The sequence below is a fragment of the Nymphalis io genome, chromosome 5, assembly GCF_905147045.1.
Source record: "Nymphalis io chromosome 5, ilAglIoxx1.1, whole genome shotgun sequence".
NCBI classification, from domain to species: Eukaryota; Metazoa; Arthropoda; class Insecta; order Lepidoptera; family Nymphalidae; genus Nymphalis; species Nymphalis io.
The window spans coordinates 8,481,421-8,502,870 of record NC_065892.1 but is presented as its reverse complement, the minus strand read 5'-3'; the positions used below and the strand labels follow the sequence as shown (position 1 = coordinate 8,502,870).

The 21,450-nt window shown below is 29.5% G+C and overlaps 1 protein-coding gene across 1 annotated transcript in view; it reads left to right on the top strand.

Moving 5' to 3' along the window:
- The first annotated feature begins 528 nt into the window (after window positions 1–528).
- Window positions 529–21,450, top strand: part of LOC126768811 (mucin-5AC-like) — a 51,170-nt gene continuing 30,248 nt past the window's right edge. The window contains exon 1 of the mRNA XM_050487153.1: window positions 529–781. The gene's annotated coding sequence lies outside the window, so the exon portion shown is untranslated. The remainder of the gene's footprint in view (window positions 782–21,450) is intronic.

Sequence of the window (21,450 nt, the reverse complement as noted above, 5' to 3'; positions counted from 1 at the left end):
TACTTTATTTCAATGTTTAATAACAAAATTACTATTATACTAACTCAAGCTTAAGTCTTTTCACCTCTTCCCTTATACATACATAATTAACCGCGATAATATTATAGATTACGTATAATACTTCAATATATTTTGCATTTAATGAAAAAGATCTTATTTTATAATGTTCTTATTTTATAATATTATTTATATAATATCAAAATAAGATGTTACGTGCATGCCGGCGTAATTATTGTATTCGCTCTCCTTACATGTAAAGTTATACTCGCCTAAAATTTCAATGAACCGTGACTGATGGTTTACGAAGCAGTATCTATCAGAAATGTTCTTCGATACATAATCGTCTATATTTTATCGGTAATGCAACGAAAGGAGAGACCTCTATTTTTCTCTTTCGCGAACGTAAAGGTAAAGCCGTTGCGCGTGCGCGGGCGCCGCAAGCGAGGTCTCAAGCGAACCGCCTAGAGCAGCAAGTCTCGTAAGTAAAAGTAACTTTTAACAATACCTTGGCAGCGCCTGCGCGCTGCGTATGTCAGTTTTGCTTACTCCTACCGCGCGGCAATACGTGTTGCACGGTCGCTTACTCTCGACCGCCGTAAACCTCGCCAGTGTCATTTTCATAATTTTGTTTTTCTATACGTGACCTTCAACTCTTTTCCTATGGATTGGTTCAAACTTCACAGTGGATAAATACCATTTGGGTGGTTTTTTTATATGATATAACATTAATGATAAATTAAACATAGTTACCGACAGTTTTGGATGTTACACTCATTAAAACGTAAGTTGTATTATATTATTAATAATGAGATAAAATACATTTATACGAAAACTATTATTTTTAATGCAACAGTTTGAAGTAGAACTGGTTGCAAATAATTTATTATCACTCATTTGTATTTGTGTTAAACACATTACGAATGTAATGTCGAAAGTGGATGTCTATTTCCCGCCAGTGAGTGGTCAGCAGGCTAGTCGGTAAGCGAGTGATTATGACCAACTTGCAATCGGCTCATTAAAACTGGTTCCATTTATTATAGACACGTGTTGCCTTGTCTCAGACACAAACCACTATATCACAACTGTCACACAATGCATAAACCAGATACTTGTTATGCAGTCGTGAGCTCAAAACACACGCCCTACGAAACCCATCTAGTTGTTGTTATTCAGCGAGGATTGCAAATAAAGTGCATCGTTTAAACTTTTGAACTCAGATATTCAGTTGTCGTCGGTGAGACGAAGATAAAAATGTTGCTTTAAACGATGAAAAAAGACCTAAATTCAATTGAGTAGTTATACAATTCTAGCTTGTATAATAATGATAATATATTCGTAGTCTTTTCAAGTACCTAATGACAAACGGATTTCTTGAAAGTTATATAGTATCTACATATGCAGTATGCATGTAAGGTTGGATTTCAATGACAGAAGATTGAAAGTAAATCCTTATTAAACACCTGGCGACTATTTTACTCACGATTTACCTATACGTGTCAATTTGCTTTCCCCTATCTGATTTGCAATGCAGAGGACGAACGCCCACTATATTACTTATACCACTTCAGAATGTAGAAATATACAAAGCCCTCATGAATGTTAATACTGCACAAAGTTAGTTAATTGAGGATAGAAATGTAATTAATACACTTATTAAATTGGTCTAAAAACAAACTAATGAACACATTGTCGCAATTAAAATTGTCTTCCCGGTATTAATACATGCAAAGATATCGTGACAATAAGGAAACTCGTTTCGCTTTTCTCTTTATAATCTATTTCCTAATACTATTTTCATATTTAATCATCATTTTACAACTAAACAATAGAAATATGAATACTAAAAATTATATGTATAATTGTATTACCAACTACATGATAATAATTATATCCAAACAGAGATACTTATTTCTTTTTAAAATTAATTTTATTATTATCAAGGGCGTATTACAATAATATATTGATAATGAAAGTGACGAATCTTTTGTTCTATTATAAGTACGAGTATAATTTGCTATATATATATTAACATTTTTTATAAAATTAATTATAAAATTAAATATATAGACTTATTCTCAGAATTTCTGTATTAATATTTACTATTTAAACCAATTCAAACAATCTATTTGTGCTTCAGTGTGAATCCAAGTGAAGTTTTGAGTTTGTGAGTCAGGTCACGACGCGAGTTGTCTGATTATACACCCAATACAACATTCCTCTCAGTTTGCATTTGGGATCATCTGTATTCGTAAAATACACCAATGAATACATATTCTTATTTTACATAGAAACACAATAACTAGAGTAATGATCATAATTATTGTCCCATATGGACAACGTTACAGAGCAAATTAATAAATAATAAATCGGATGTAACGATTTTTTTAAATTTGTTACCGATCTTATAAAATAATTACGTAAGACCTATAAAAGTACGTAAGTAAGTACGTATTAATTAGTTTTATCGATTTCAACAAATAATTATTTGGGGCGGTATATATCGATTTTATTAATCGATTCGCATTCGACCTTTAGAAGTGGCGCAACTATTAACGTGCTTACGACTCGCTCCAGCGAACACTTTCGAACGAGCCTGCCGTGTACGGAAAGCCTGAGCTCCTTAAGATTTACAATTTCAGAAAAACTGTGACCTTCAAATGTCTATAAATATAATAGTATTGTACGAATCTTAATTAAATCTAACGCCATGTCACAATTGAGATCTATGCGAACATGGTAATTTGTCTAGTATGAAACAGCCGTCAACGGAAGTCATAAATCAAAAGTTTTATTAACTATACACAGTATATATTGCATCTAATATCTAACATATTTTTTTACATCCATCCTTTTTTATTCAGACATAAACAATTACATATATTTCTCTTGAATTTCAATGGATTAATTTAAATTATTTTTGTCAATTATTATGTTAAATAAAATTTAATACTTTGTGTAGTAAATATGAAGAACTCGTAAAATGAGACGGATCCTATTTATTCGCCCTTATTTTTTCTAACCTTTAGAGGTGGAGTTGCATGTTAAATTTAAAGACCATCCTTAAATATAGTAAAAAAGTTCTATTAAAATCATTTCCCATCAATAATAATAATCACAAAATAAATTTACAATTAAAGATTATTTTATAAACTGTTACATAATAAAAATTATGAAAAAGGTTTATACAAAATTGTAACGTTTGGCAAGTACTATATATTCATTTGCGTCTTTGGCAACTGTTGTTGTATCGATGATTGAAAATTTATCATACTTACGTACCATTGTAAAGGTATATTTCATTTATTTCTTTAAAAAACACAGGGAATAGTTTTGTGTATATTTATATAGTACAATTTTATATAAAGTGACAAAATACTAATATATAACATAATCAAGTAAAATAAAGATATTCCAGTTACAATACAACCAAACCCCAAATCGATTAAACGCATAAAAGTCCCTTATCATTAATATCGTACGTCGCTTATATGATATTGGTAAAATATTTGTAAGGTCACATATTTCAAGGTGGCCTTGTATGCTCACCCTAGACGATTTTTTTTTAATTGAAGAGTAAGCCAATGTTATAATTGCAAAGGCAATATAAGAAATGGTTTATATTTCATACAATGCTTACATTTTTGGGCAGAAACGACCACAATTATGCTACCAATTTGCCCTCGTTCCCTTTCATTTGTAATTAGACAAAATGATAGCAGAATAAAGAAATATAAGAGTAATAAGCATTTGGTTTAATTTTCTTATTAAGCGGATTTTAAAAATCAAAATTAGCAACATAATATAATAATTTTAAGCTTTTTTTTCAATCGAGTCGAAATGATTTCGATTTAAATTTAAAAATCAATATCATGCATAAAAAGTAAAATATAATACTACACTAATCTAATGCTTTAAAGCTTTAAAGCATAAAGCAAAGCAAGCACCACAGCGAGTCTTTTCTAGGCTGAAAATAAAATTAAGTCTTATAATAATAATACATTATATAATACAAAGCCGCTACCATTATATTAAAATCCCTTTAATCTCTGTCTCTTTCCCAATGCGATCGACTTTTCTTATAAAAAAAATGTGGAGCAGTTTTGATTGTATGCTTAGCTTATTACATCCTTAACTACTTTCAATTCTTCGTTGACTAGTGCAATATGTGTTTCCCAGGCAATTGGATAATGAGGTGTTTCGACAGGTGTTTAACATTCGACCGGCCTCTGACAGACGCTCTGTCCGACAGGTTTGACACATACCGACCTTCACATTTGTAATAACCCGCATCATAACGAATAATAGACGAAGCATCAAAGCATTGCGGCGAACTAGCAAATAATTACCGTCATAAAAAATAATGTTAGGTTCGAAATTCGAAATCAATTTTAAAAGTTATTAGTGTTTTCATTCCGTTTTTTTACCGTTGACAAAATTAATAATATTTTCCTTGTACGCACAGATACAAATTTTACATTATCAGTGCGGTAAAAATGTCTAAGAGGAACAAAAAGTTCAAAAGGAACAAAAGTCGTCTAATAGCCAATTACCTACCTACATTATGGCATTATTATTATAATTCATAAATGTATCCGAATATTGTAGTTATAGAAGTCCATACACGTTTATGTAATGCCTAGGGATGAATGTTGTATTGCAAAGCAAGAGAGTTGAGTGTAGATATGCATGACTGTCGAGCAATAGAAAGACCGACAAAGGATAGACAGTCGGATGACATAATATTGATTTTATCAACAAGAACCAGCATAAATCTTAGTCACGCTTATTAGAAATAGTAATGGGGGTATATATATTTGTAACGTTTTTTACATTTATTTTTACACGAGATAATAAGATCGAAACCATAGAATTAGCTCTTTCATTCAAAAAACATCTATTGATTTTTAAACAATACATTGCGTAATCATAATTTTCCGGAACGGTATGTCTATTATCGTAGTGTTACATCTGAAAGTTACTATTTATTCTAAACAACGGCGCTCTTTGCTACAGCTCCCCAAAAATGTAACCAAAAATATGTTTTATGTAATTCGAATCCGTCCCAGTATGGTCTATATTTATACCGTATGCATTACAAATACCGCTTTTAGTTATATCTTAATCGTTCTGTATGATTAATAAAATTTTTAATTACGATAGTAATTACAACACATTTTATATTTTTATTATATATTAAAATAATAAAACTATTTATACCATAAAAGTTAATTTGTGATTCGTGTAATAAAAAGTGAACGTTAGTTATCCTTCTCATCTGAAATGTTTATTATTTTTAAATCAAGCTTATATCACTAAATACATACATGTCAGTGATATAAAGCTTATATATATGCAATGCAAAATATATGCGTTCGAATATAAATAAGTATAGCTATTATGACGTAACAAGAACCAAGATATAATAGTATCAAATATATCTCCATATTTATTTCAATACTAATATGATCATTTTTATGTTTTTTCATAAAAGTCATAAAGGTCGTTGAATTGCCAATGGAACTCGCGATGCGCTCGCGCAGTGTCGTCGCGTGCGAATTGACGCAAGCTATGAAGCAACATCGCATGTTACGTGACCGCGGATCACTGATCCAATGTACGGCCTATTTATATTTTAGCTGCTACAAAAAACCTATTTACATTTTTTAAATAAAAGTAATATACTTTTAAAATGATTGTATAACAATATGAAACCGATATATTTCACTGTTTATATATTCTAACTTACTTTATTTTTTTAATATCATTTAAATTTGTATTTTTATTAAATATTGATTTTAAATATAAATTGCTTAACAAAATACATGTAGTATTGTATTAAAAATATAATACCTACACGACCATAAAAGTTCTTAAGTTGACCGATGAATATGATTGATTATAATATCATGTAAGTGTTTATAGTTACATGTAAGTTAAAGAAAATAAAACGACAGCAACGCCATTTTATGATGTTACATTCAAAACAATAAAATATCACGAAAATAATGTCAATATATAAAACATATAACCGCATATTACACATAATATTAAGTACGCGCACGCAATTGTAAATATTATATGAATATAAATAAGCCATAATATAAACCAAGTAAGAATTAAGGAGATAACTGACTTGTTATATATAGAATATAAAAATCACCTGTACGTGTTATCATTTATTGTTAGTGCCTATTAATAACAAGTGATAAATAATTGTGGCGTCTCTCACACGACATCAGATGCACGGGTCGTCGACCCGCCTCTGGGTTTATTCCAGTGTGATCCCAGGACTTATTTTAAAATATATTGCTATATAAATTTCGAAATACTCTTAGTAGCTTACTTATAAATATATATTTTGTTTTATTTGATACAGATAGTGGTTCAAGGTCTTTGGTATTAAAGTAACTTGTTGTTACTAACTCATATATTTAGGTAATTAGCTATTTTTCTCTATAATTAAATAGTATAAGGAACAAAGGTCACACAATCAACTGGCTGACCTGTTATTCGATCGGTTATGGATCAATCATTTGTGTTATTGTTTTATACCAATAATGTGGTAAAAAAACAACTAGACAAAGTCCTCCAATCGTTGACCAAGTCATGTTCAGTATCTACTCGGATTACAATGCCAATGTCGATAAACAAAATTGACCACTAGCAATCCAATCCTACGGGCCTAGACACTTTACATATCGAATAACGAATTCGTATGTAGAAAACAGCTAAAAGCATAGAAATGTCAAATGTATATTACCTTGCGTGATGAAAGTTTCCTAACGACGACTTAAATCTCTTCTCGACTCGACGACTTAATAAAGTTTACGTTTAACTAAGTTTTTTTAAAGTGGTTCCAGCAATATACAAAAAATTAGGATCAAACATGCAATTTTCACATTGTAGATCAATTAAGGCTTCCAAGCTACTGTTTTATGATCCATCGAATGATATAGTTGATCTCCATTAAATACTATTCATTCAAACTTCCATAAAATTATATACGCTTTTTACTTCTTTTGCAAATATTGGGTAATCTTAGGTAATAAAACCCGTAACGCCCACGTACTATTTGAGAAATGTTCAAACATTGAATAACAAAAATGATCCAATCATATTCAATAAAATATCTTAGACTATTTAGAATACATACACCCAAAGTAATTTCCCTAACACTAAATATTTTTATTTCCTTTTATCGTTAATAACAACATAACAAACCTCAAACGTTGATATATTTTTTTTAAATAATGTATATAAATTTGGGACAAATCGTAAATGTTTCTTTCGAGAACAAATTATTACAACAACACTAAACCAATTTTATCTGACGCATAGTAGCTCTATCAACACTGGATTAAGTTTTCAGTAAATCCGATACAGCCGATGACAGTTTGCAGGGCAATTTTCAGCTCGACCAATTTACTGTTTACACCGTTGCATATTTAAATGCAATAATTAAAAGTATTTTCTAAATAAATATTAAAAACAAAAACATCATACTGACTTGAATCACGTAACAATAACGAATAAATTGATCATGATGAAAACTGTTCCACGCCGTCGCATGCAATGCCGCCATACTACTTAAACGAACTCATGTTACAAAAGACCTGGCTATTACCAAAACCTATTTTAACAGAGAAAAGAAAACAGACTTAAACTGAATTCTAAGATCATGTTTACTTCATTTTAAGGTAACCTACTTAATATATTATTCTTTATTAAACATAAATTTAAAAGTCTGTTACATCAAAATAAGATCATGATTCACAAGTTCGAAACATAATTGCACTTTATGGACGTTTGCAAACACGCGTATCAAATCTATCATTGAGTTGTTATTTTACTGAAACATCTTTAAAATTGAGGTCTTTATCCCGCAAACAATCTCGATGCTTCGCGAATCATAACAATTCAACTACACTTGCGATTTCTTCCGATCGCATTCAATAGTCCGCATCACAATACATTGATTGTCGCATGTGACTTGGCTATTGCGAAGGCGGGCGATTGTGCCCGTGTCCATGTGATAAGTTATCGACATCTTTGCTGGTCACGATTCTCATTGGTGACTTGTTTGATTTAAACTTTCTACATCAAACGGCACAGTCATAGAAACCGGTGATCTTCTTCAGATGCCGGATTTATATAAACCATTTTGTCTTGTCGACATTCAATGTCGTTTCAATGGTAATTTTATTAATATTTATGTTTATTTTGTAAAGAAACAATTGTTTACCTAATGTTTTAACTAAATAACTATACCAAATTACCAGAAACTGTATACATAATATAGATATCCAAACGTGTAACGATTTATATTTGTAGCAGAAGCACAAATGTAATAAGGTGGTGTTATATGTAGACAGCTGCCAGGCGCAATACAGAGTGATGAAGTGGATGCATTAGAACGGATATCTTGTCATAGCTGTCAATCAGCTCAGTGCACCTTTGACCTTGCACGTACTACTTTCAAAATGCCGCATTCCTCACAGTAACGCGGCATATTCACGATCTACCACAATGCTATTGTTCCTAACTAAACTTACACGCTGTTATTCTTTATCCTTCCTTTATGAACTCGTACTTTGTACATGCAAAAACGATTATCGGTTACTTTGTATCGACCTTTAAAAGTTTTGAAATTACTATCGCCTTTGGTTATATGTTATTGAATAAGCCTTGTTACTAGAAAGGTTCTTTATTGAAGAATGTAGCGATATTTAACGTTATTAAATCTTCAAATGTCAATATGCATATATCAACATTTATAATATCGATATGTAAAATTAATTGTGCCCTGAAGTAGTGATAGATTTTGCTGTACCGTACGTTAACATAAAAGGACGTTGCATATAAAAAATGTATTATATATTTTGTGTAGGTATTCATAAAATACTTTAAAATGTCCATAAATTTTCCTTCAATTCAAAGAAGTATTAATAATTTTACGAAAAAAACAAAGCTGGTTAACATTAACTTTACAAAAATATGTTAGGCCAAAGCTATATAAAAACAATATTTGTACTCATAATTGCTGAAACCTTTTAGCTATTTTCTTACATCTAAAATTACAGATTAGCCAATAAAATGTTGTGTATTATTTAATAATAATCTCCTCCAGACAGATTTCGGCCACGGCTACCAATCTCAAGAGAGATTGGCCAACTACGCAGGAGATATTACAGTGCACAAGTGTGTGCGCAAACACAGATGGGCTCTCTATTCCCTCACTCTCATAATCCGATAGGACGGCAATCCGACACGACCGGAAAGAGTTCAGGCACGGGAATGTACACACTTCCAACTCCGGGCTGCTACTGAGAATTTTCTGACAGAAAAACCCATTAACTTTTTATCGGCCCGACCTGAGAATCGAACCCAGGACCTCCGGTCTGCGGCCTTAAATCAAGCCACTAGACCAACTAGACAGTCAAGGGTCTATTATTTATACATGGATTGAAGTACTAAACCGCTTTATATAAACGTACGTTTATTTTACTTTATAAGAATTTCTTAACATAGATCTTTGATAAATATAAAAATTATTTTCCTTTAAAAGAAAAACTTTTTTAAAACATTCTATTGAATTTAGAAAGTGTTATTAATAGACCGAATACAACTTTATTTTCATCAAATTGTTTAGTTTCAATATTGTTATGTTTTTTACGTAATCAAACACATCAGATTAAATTATATAAAAAGTATTATATTATATATCCACGTTCACTTTACTTTATTCATAACGTAAATTATTTAGTTTTTATTTCTATGATTAATTTAATGATATTGTCAAAAATACGGAAAAGTAAAATTTGGTATTGTTTCTGGGATAGATACAAAATGAAACACACTAAAACAAGTTAAGCAAACCTCAAAATTTTCTACCATCTTTATATGATCGTATTAAAATAATGCTTACTACAAGAAAAATTTTCAATAGTAATCTATTATATAGTTATCAACTTACATGTTTACAATAATTTTATTTTAGAACAATTTAACTCATTTCTAATCGCCATATGGAATTATTATATTTAATTCATATTATATTATAATATTTATATAATATAAAAAAGTATTTTGGATAAAGTCATAAAAAATCTCGTTTGAAGTATTTATAAATGAAATTTAAAAATAGTACTAATTTATTGTTTACAACATATTAATTATTGAATCAAATAAAACGTAAACTCAGAGACGGATTTATGGAAGGTAACAGGGACCTTCTCAATTTGAGTATTTGTTTTTTTTAATAAGAGAGAAAGAGACACATTCATGAGGGTATTTTTAAAATCGTTAACAATTTCCCTCCGTTGATCTGAACAAATTAATAAATATGTAATTTTATTTTTCGTCCGCTTCCACCAAATTTTCAGTGACCTCGTAGGACCTCCCAACCTTTAAATCTGACCCTAAGTGTAAGTCAAATCTTTTTATATATTCAATATTTCCTTTAATTTACCAAGCCCATCTATTTTTCTATTTTTTTTAATTCAGTGAGCCATAATTTAATACCCTAAACATATAAATAAATGCGGATTCGTGCTGTTTATAAATAAAACTCGATTTTACAGACTACTGGGCTTAATAGCTGTATCGTGACGTTGGTCTTCCGCCAGGTGCCACAAAAAGTTAAAAATCGACTGATTGTAAATCAATTTAATTCTTAATGTTCCGTATTGAATTATTTATATAGAATTACATTAAATATTTTAATTTAGCAGGAAAAATAAAAACTTCGCATACAATGTAAAACGCATTGTATATATTTTAAAAAATTTGCTTGTATTTTTAAATAATATATTTTTTACTGGTGGTAAAACTTTGTGCAAGATCGTCTAGGTAGGTGTGTTCCTACCCAGACGAACTTGCACAAAGTTATTTGGTGTTATTTGGTGGCGCATCGGCGGTATAAGCCATGTTTAACATTTCTTACAATGCCAATGTCTATTTGGTGACCAATCAGATGACCCATATGCTCGTCCGCCTACCTATTCTATAAAAAAAAAGTTTAAAAATGTTCTAATTTGAAATAGAGCTTTTAAACTTCTTTTTTTCTTAACAAAAAATTTAACACGGTAAAATTAACAAAAGTATTAAAAAAATTAATTAAACGTATTATAAAACTTGACTAAAGAATTTTAATAGCTAATAATATATCAGAATGTCAATGTCAGACTTTAGATGCAATTACAATTGCCAAAAACAATGACCTCGTGAAAGATTTTTTATTTAGTTTGTTAATTATTGAACAAAGCGGTTCTATATTATTATATAGTAAGTACATAAATAATTTATAAACGCCTTTGCTTCCATTGGTGGTGGTCCTTCCAATTCGGTTGGTATCTCACTAGCGTATCGTTTATTATTAATCAATGTAGCCATATCACCTTTGACAGTTCACGATCGTATTCTACGATGAGTATCGAGTTTGTTATTGCCGTAAAATTCTGCAAAGGAGTTTTTGCGCTTATAAAGTGTTACTTGCGATATATACTCCAAATACATACCATAATATTAGTGAATTATAAAAAAGATTAAGCATTGCGATATGTAATACAAATACATACCATATTAGTAAATTATGAAAAAATGAAGCACTATTAATACTCTAAAGTTAAAGTATATTAACGTTAAGAGATTAATTTAAAACTGAACCCTAAAACTCCGGTAGCAGAGCAGTCGTGACTGTAACTGGTGTCTGGTGAAATTTGTGGTGGGACAGATTGCCTATTATTTCTTGTCTATTATTAAAATAATAATTTATATGTCATCACAATTATTTGATTAACTTCATTTTAAAGTAGTTTTCTCTTTTTACTTAATTAACGTACTAAGATGAATAAAATATAAAACTTAATGAAAGGTCTAATGCTATCATTATATCATTTAATGAATATAATTCATGAGAATTTTTCATTTTATTTTAAAAAAGTGATGTAAGTTTGGATATAATATTTTTATCTAGCTCTTCGTTATTTAAAATAATTGGGCTTTTGTCAAATTTTACTTCTGCTTCAGCAGAAAATCTCATACACTAGTGACTATGAGATTTTTTTTTTGACTGGGTAGAAGATACAATCAAAAGTGTGTACGTAAACACAGCATTGTGAATCTCTAAAAACTCACTCCGTATCTCACTTGTGATACATATATTTAGCCAACTTTTAGTGACACGCTATTTTGATGCATGTATGTATATTATTATAAACACAATATTTCACGACGTTGTTCTGCGGCGAGTTCCGAAGTTTTTTCTTACAGAATTTAACTTTACAGATGCACTCTCTATATTATTCAATCAACAATAAGTCACATAGTAAACTGTTTTACATGCTTTCCGAGGTACGAAACCACATAACACATAAACTGCCAATTGTATCGTGGTTCCGAGCTACAAATAATTTCTTGACCAAAAAAATCTATTAACTTTTATTGTTATTTGGCCCGACCACAGTGTTACCGGCATACGGCAACAAAGTAACAATATACATATTTAGATAATATAGCAACAAAATGTAGAATATTCTTAATATTTAAGTAATTTTTAAAATTTACAACAAGAATTGTATGAAGCCGGATTTATTTTTTGTCAAGTTAAGATTCTTGTAAGAGCAAGAGTGAGCGTGTTATTGTGTCTTGTTGACTACTCTAAATAGGCGTATGCATGCTGTTTCATTTTTGCTTTACTTGAATAGCTGGTAAATGATATTTTTATTACAAATACTGCAAATAAATTTTTAACACGAATAAAAATTTTTATCATCCTTAAGAGGCTTTCATTTTCAATGTAGAAATATCCTTCTTACATAGTCAGTTACTGTTAAACGAAGTCAAGGTATGTTAAGTTACTAAGCTGAGAAGCATTCAAAAGAGACCTACTGTGTGTATGTGAAGAACACTGATATAGAAACAAGTGTTTCAAGTAAATGATAAACGCAATTAACGGTCCCACATTATTATTTTATGTGACTGGATCCGATTTAATGTGATTAACCCACTAAATCGGTTCTGACCTGCTTATAAGAACACTTTATGTTGAAATAACATTGATACAGCACTCATAATTATATGACTCTTATATTGCGTGGGCCTAATACGGGCCTTATAACATCATTAAAACGAAATGAAAGATATTATACGATTATTACGTGATGATTGAGTTTAAGAAACTAACAATGAAAACAGGCTTTTATATATATTTAATATTTGTGATATGGAAATCCTGTTGTACGTTTTTTTGACAACGATCTTGCTTGTATTCCGACATAATTTTACGTAAAATACAGAATTAATACTCGTAATTAAAGTTAGAAACCGTAACACATTTGTATTATACTTGTATAGATTATATGTTTACGACGATAACAATGAATATTATAACCGATTTTCATATATAACAAAACAACGCAAACAGTAATTTAAACATCAGATATCTAACGTCCATCAATTTTGTCTTCGTCTTTCATCAATAGTATGAGAATCGATATAAATGAATTGTTAACAATGTTAACAGCAAAAATTAACTGAGCCTTTATAATGAATAAAATATATCATTAATTTGTAACATTTGTATCGTTATACTATATACTAAACAAATTAAGAACATAATTGGTACATAAGTAATAAAAAGAATATATATATATATATATATATATATATATATATATATATATATATATATATATTTATTATATTTATTTTTATATATAATAAAATATTTTTTTTCTTAATATCACATATTATACTTGATTCAAGCTCTTGCGAGCAGTTTTGAATCGTCAATTTACAAGATTAAACTAGATTTTTAGTTACCATCGTTTCAGAATGCTGATTCTACTATTTTTCGACTGTCAAGTTATATTGATAATTAAAAACAATTGAATTATTATATAACCTGCATGGAAATCATGAGCTTTGTGCAACCTCGTTTTGGTAGACAACAACCCATCACATCTACGCATGCAGATTTTCAACAGATACATAGCGCTTTCATCATCGCCGAGCTCGAGATGAATACACACATTAAGCACATAGAAATTCAGTGATGCTTGTCAGGGTTTGAACTCGTAATCTTCGGATATGATTCACGTGCTAGCCACTGACCATCTCGATTTCACTTATCGAATTTACAAATTGGTAAAACTTTAAATTATATAATTCGTTTTTTTTGCTTAAACTTTAAAAGATACTAATCGTTATTGTTAACTTCAATGCCATTTGTCTATAATTGGATATAATTCACTGTTTCAACCGCATTCGTTATAAGCTGATAATGTATAAAATTATTTCGAACCATAAATAGATAATAAAAATAATATGAAACCGCATTACGAAGAGTTAATGCCGCAGTGATTATGTTTTTCCTTTAAGGACAAAATTAGAAGGTGTTGTTTTGATATTAGTGGGCCAGTGAATATAAATGTAATATGGTTTGTGTTTCTTTTATACAACTTACAACACACCTGCAAAACATTTATTATGTGATAATGTATGTGGGTATGTGATAATCTAGATATAAACTAGATTCCCATTCAGTTTCCACAGGCTTTAGTTACAATACAATTCTAAATAAAGAATTGAGAGGGCGCGGTTAAAATACTTTTAAATATGATTTCAATACAAAAAAATACATGAGTAAGTTGAATTTTTTTTATTTAAAAAGTGAGAGATCAATAAAAATATGTCTATAAAAATGTTTCTAAAATTCAAATCGACGTTGGCATTCATTTAATTTATTTGTATTATGTTGTTAAACAAGTCGCTCTCTATTTAATAACTAAATTTTAAATTTTATATTAATACATATTATAATGTGCTATCGGCCACGGCGTCAATTCTCAATGAAGTTTGAAACGGAACTGAATGGACTGAAGAATTTCTTGGTAAAATCAAAACTTTTTAGCCCGAAATTCGATATCGTGAGATTATATAAATCAAGGTTTCTCGTGATTTGCAAATTTACAGTCAGGTAGTCAGTAGGTAATTTTAAAATAAATTGCTTAACCAAAACGATTTAAAGCATTAACTTTCTGAGGGAATACGTTGTCGCTAGTTTATAAATCTAAATTTAGAAGATTTATTTCTTCTAAGTAAATTTATAATTCGTTATTTTTGTAAATCAAGAAAAAAAATTATTAATGCCCAATATGTATCAGCAGCATAATATTTGCTAGAATAATTTAAAAAAGATTTATGGTCAATGACTTGTGTTATTAATAAGAAATAAGAATTTATTAGCCAGGTAGAAAAGGTTGCGTCAAAAGGTAATTATGACAAAACAAGTGATTAGCAACTGATCGTGTCAGTTTTCGTAAGCTTTCCAACACCGTGACTGACATTTTATTTTCTATAATGTCAAATGTTAGATGTCATATTATAATTGCAATCCTTTTAACAAATAAGAAGGATACGGAAATCATCTTAATAAACGACTCAGCGCAACCAACTTTGTACATGTTACCAACTTTAGTAAAATATTCTATATATTATATAGTTAATAGATTTTTTTTTAACTTGTTGATAGTTCACATATTAAAAATAAAAATATATAAAATTGTTTTTATCGTTTATCAAGAAATGTACGGCTACTTCTTACGACAAATATTTTGTGATGAATAGATAATGTGTGTTAATAGTAAATATAAGAAACGAGTGTATTTTAAATGCCATAATTTATACAATAAGATAAAGAACACAGAATACATATAAAACGAAAATTTTACCATATTTAGAAACAATAAATTCAGCGTGTTTTCGCATTTCATGTCATTTTGATCGTAATAACTCACATAACATCATTTAGCAGGATCCGGTGCTACTGGTCAATGTATTTCGCAAACTATATACCTCTGGCAACTTTTGCAGAGTTATAAATCTATAGACTGCCGTTATTTGTATAACATGCAAAAATTCTAAGGCGAACATTAAAAAGAAATAAAATAACAAAACTTCAAAAAACTACAATAGAAGTTCGTAATGAAAAATATATACATTTTTCCTGGTTATAAAATTGAACATTATTTTTTTCTATTTGCAGATTGGAATTTTATTCCATATATTTCCTTATAGCCACTCCTAGAAACTTTATATATTTATAAGAAAATTTGTGAATCTTAAAATAAAAAAAAAAGTGTAAGATAAGTAATAAGAATATTGCCATTTTTGCATTTTACATTAATACAATTTAGGCCTAATATAGTTCAGGTGAATTGATTGTCCATGCATACATCCACTACTTGTAATATTATTGATTTAAAGACGTTTCTGTATCTTTAACAGTCTATTATGATATTTGAAAGACTGGTTTACACTGTCGCGCCTCGCGTGTTACGTACGGGTTAGGTAACGAAGATGCGACCGAATCGCATTGGTCGCATAAATGCCATCGCGTTTCCCACGACTATCATTGTAGACTGAGTGTGTCTAGTTCAACAATTACGCACAATATTTATTGCTATGCGTGCCCTGTATAAAATATATTTGCGTTATTTTAGTGAGTTATAATGCGTACCTACATGACATGCACTAAATCCTTTAAATTAGCTATTTAATCAATTCAAGATTATTTATATAGTTAAATTTCAGTTTTGATATTGTATTTAATAAAGTTGGCTCATTTATTATATATTATATATTCAACTAAATTTAATAGAATTTATAATAGTTACCATAAAAAGATATTATATTATGTAAACTACATTTCATATATCATACATCATCGCCGATAAGGTTTTAATCGCGATCGTATAATATTGATTTGCCTGCCGTTTTGACAGAGTTGCTTCTGTCGCAGTCCTGATTATAAAAATATTTTGAATTATATAAATTAGCTAACATACATCATGTAAGATAACAATATAATAACACTTTATTTTTCTCAAAAAATTTATAATTTATATATTTTATAATCCTCTCTAAATATTTCTATAGTATTTATCACTTTTTAAAAAGTCTGATATTAAAATAGTTTCGTTATAAAAATACATTCGTTTAAAGCATTGCATCTTTTACTTAATACGATTTGATTATGACAGACTAATAGTGTACTGTGTGCTTTTTTATTATTGCATTATATATATTTTTTTCTTAATACTATACGAAATATTATTAGACAACGGTTTATTTAGTGAACGGACGAAAAAAACTTATTGACAAATAATTTCATACTCGCTATTATATTACTTCTAGAGCGTACACAATTATATTATATCGTAATTTCAGCAAAAAATAAACGAATTGAAGGAAAGATAATACGGCATTAAAAGCAATTGTGAGATTTATAAGGCATTGTCTGTCCGTGCGACGCGGAAACTAAACAAATATTTCTGAACCCGCGTACAAGCAATCGTTTTCGTCAAGGTTCCAAATAATGTAATGATTATTGTTTTGAAAACTACGATTCGCTCCACTAATGGATATAATTGATAATTGTACTTTATAACTACGTACATATGTTCACTTAATATTCGTCATATTAGCTATTAACCTTGGCATAACAAGGTAATTGAAAAGTTGGGGCTAACAATATGAGTAAAGGTACTTTAAAAACCATTAGCACTACACGAAATATTTATTATCTGTTAAATAAAAAAACATTGTATTTAAATTTGCTCGTAGTGTTTTTCAAGTGTATGTAAGGATACGGATAAGGTAAATTAAGGATTTTTAAAAGTGAAACTTTGTTAATATATGTTTTGAAATTAATTGATCGAGTTAAAAGTTACATTAATGAATACAACTTTTTTCTAATAGTATGAAAAAATATATATAGACATACAATTAATAGCGTTAAAGAATTTGCAAGTTTAATACGCTGTTATATAACGGTGTTATATAGAGATATTTTTGTGTGTTCACTGGTCTAACACATTAAAATAAAACAATTATATAACTCGTTTTGTTATAAGCGTGTAAAATTGGGAGCAAAATTTATGATACCAAACTAAAGGCGTTAAAGGCATTGATGTACGTTAAAAAAAATGTCATGAACAAAAGAGGTTTGATTTTAATTAAAGTGTTGGGAAAAACAGAAATCTATTACTATATACAGCGTTCCGTGATAAAACTTGTTCAGAATCGAACATATTTTTATCTCCTTGACTTACGGATTTTAGATCATTGTCATAAAATATATATTGGGACAACATCAAACATGTCTGTGTAACGTTTTCTTTTCAACAATCGAATCAATATACCGAAAATATATAGTTCGTTTTGGTTTATTGTTGATATTTAAAGGTAAATTAATAAATAATTATTCCTATGCAGTAAAAATTAAAATCATAATGTAATATATGTATATTTTTACCAAATTATGATTTAGTTATAAAAATCTAATTTAATTTCAATATCATTTTTATAAGAGTATCGTATTATCCTTTAATTCCATATCAATTCCATAGCACTTAAAGACAGGCACGCAATCTAATAAAAAAAACGTTGAAACTTCGCGCAAGCAAATTTACTCGTATGTGTCAGTTCAATTTATTGTGGCTACAGTATTGAAAGAGGTGAGATAAGTTCCTTACGAACACAGTGAGTGAGCAATTATTGAATTGGTTATTATTCGATCTGGCGAGGTCACAGCGAGCGTGCGGTGCGAGACCCCGCTACGCGCCTTGTGACAATGTTTTTGCGCCCGGGGACAATAGCCTACTTAGTTACAAAAACTAAAGCACACTTTCATTTGAACTATCTACAGATTTAATTTACTTAATAAGATACAACGAGTGCTCGTTAAAACAGCAGTCAGGTACGATAGTGCTTTGATAAGATCTCTCTCAGGTTTATTTAAAAGAAACATTAAAGCTGTTACTTTAAAAAACTTTTTAATGACATTTTTATTTGAACCAACTAATTATTATAGTATTCATATTTCTTTTTGTACCACCACCATATCGTTCGTTGCAATTTTCTATCAATAAGTAGAATCACTTTTTAACGATAAGACCACTTTTTTGCACAAACGAACTATCGAACTTATCTTTCGATTATACGTTTTATCATTTGAAGTAAATCGTTACGGAGGAACGACACAGCGGGATCTAATCTAAATAGCAGCATTCCATCTGAATGTCATCGGTATCGAAACCTTGTAAACTGCTACAATACTCGTTCGACATTTCGCGTTGTCGCCAAGCACTTGATTTGTCAATAAAACGAATATCTCGCCAATTATATCATCTCGCATGCCTTTAAGGCGCAGGCGATATTAAACGAAACCGGTCGGATGACATTTGACTTATCAACTCTAACATTCACATAACCATATTTAAATAGTCTAACTCGAATTATGTATCTGAATTATTCGGATTGATTAATAAGGTCTTTATGGATGATAGATTTAAAATATAGTATAATCATAAATATATTTTAAATGATCGCTGATACTTAATCCATAACATAATAGCGACTACCTTGACTTTTCACAGAACTGATACGTTTTAGGATTTTCCTTGTACTTTATACTACCTACACTTAGTTCACTTTATTTGTTTCACTTTATTGCCTTAGTTCACTTTATAATATAAATAACAAATAATTTATTGAATCAAGCACCGCTTACTGAGAATACTTCGAGTGTTCTATCTCATGTAATTATGCGTTAATTTAATCCGACTTCAGTTAGCAATACTGTTTAAATATTAGAAAACAATTTTCTTTTTCTTATTTTATAATAATATAACGGGTTTGGTTATTTTAAAATTTGAGCAAACATTTAAACAAAGTTAACAAGCCAATAATAATCCAAGGCGCTCTATAGACGGAGAATTTATAAATAAATATATATATTGTAACAAGTAACAGTGAGTAAATATCCTACATCTGAACAATTTCCATCTTAAGCCTCGTGTAAAGGAAAAGGTCGAAAACCTCTACCACCAAGGTGCTCTACATGCCGTAGGTCAATGAATATATGCATGTCATAGAATAACATCCAACACATACAGGTTTCCTAATGATGTGTTTCTGACTGATCAAGATGATAATTTAAGCGCTTGTCCGAATTCAAACACGCGATTAGGTAAAATCCACATGTTCTAAATCAGAGCATCCGACGATATTTCTGGTAATTGCAGTTTTTACAAATATAGCGCTTTCAGATATTAATCAGAAATATGTATTAACTTAAACCACAATTAATAGCTGATAAGAAATTCTTTATTTAAACATATATGTGTAAACTCATTAATGCATTATCGTAGCTTATTCACAACATAATATAAATATCTTGTAAAACATTTAAAATCATATCAATCTGTTCATAGGTTAGATGTATTTATAATAATCATGTCAGCGTTCGCTATAAATTTCGGACCGGCGATTTTCTCTCAGACGCCGTTGACGTTATGTTTATCTCATAGAATATACAACACATATATATAGTATCTATACGATGAACGTTTAAGCACCAAATTATAGATTTTTCTTTAAAATATTTCAATCATATAATAATATTTTTAAATCACACTCGAAAGAAAAAAAATAACTTAATTATTTTTTATGACACAATTATGTTTATTGGTACCTGTTCGTGCAAAATTTAATTTAATTTCTAGTATGTATGTGTGCCATCGAATTCCATCAAATTCACTTCTGTCAAGCATTCTTCTTCAGTCCAAAATTTTGCACACACCTGTGCTGGTGACAAGCAGATATAGTTTATACTAAATTACTGTCGTTTAAGTAGACGAATTAAATCAACACTTTTTTTAATTTAACTTATGAATCTATTTATTGCGTTTATCTTCACTAGTCATACCAAAATTATTCTGTGATTGACGTATGATAGAAAATATACACAACTCATAGTATATGAGTTGTAAATTAAATTAATATACATTAATAAAACAAGTAGGTATATACAAATCAAAATTTAAAATAACTACTGTACAAATGATGACAGCGTGGAATTTATGAATAGACAAGAATGCTAACTGCATTTCTCCGAATGAACCGGGACATCAGTGGAGGAAATAAGACGGGATGTTATATATATTTTACACTTTTTTGCAAATATACTATATAAATATTATATTAATAAAAAAAGTGACAATATAAGAACCGAGTTCGTTTAAAATATCATTTTCACAAGAATGTGTCAGCCACGGCAATAACTGCTAAGATTTGACATTAATAAATCGATGACAATTAATCATAAAGCTATTTAAATAAATGTTTTTGTTAAAAATGTATAAGTGACCTATTACGTATTCATTGACCTTTGATCGACGACAACATCGAAATGAAATAAAAATTGTTCAAAGAACTAGCTCCGGAAATCATAACCAACTGTCTCATTGATGTTAGGTTACGTCGTCTTATGTCAAATGATAATTTTTTTTTCTATTGAAATTGATTGGATTTATATACATACGGTTGAATCGAATTATGTAAAATAATTTTTTCAAACCAAAATAGACCTCATGTTCCAACACGTGA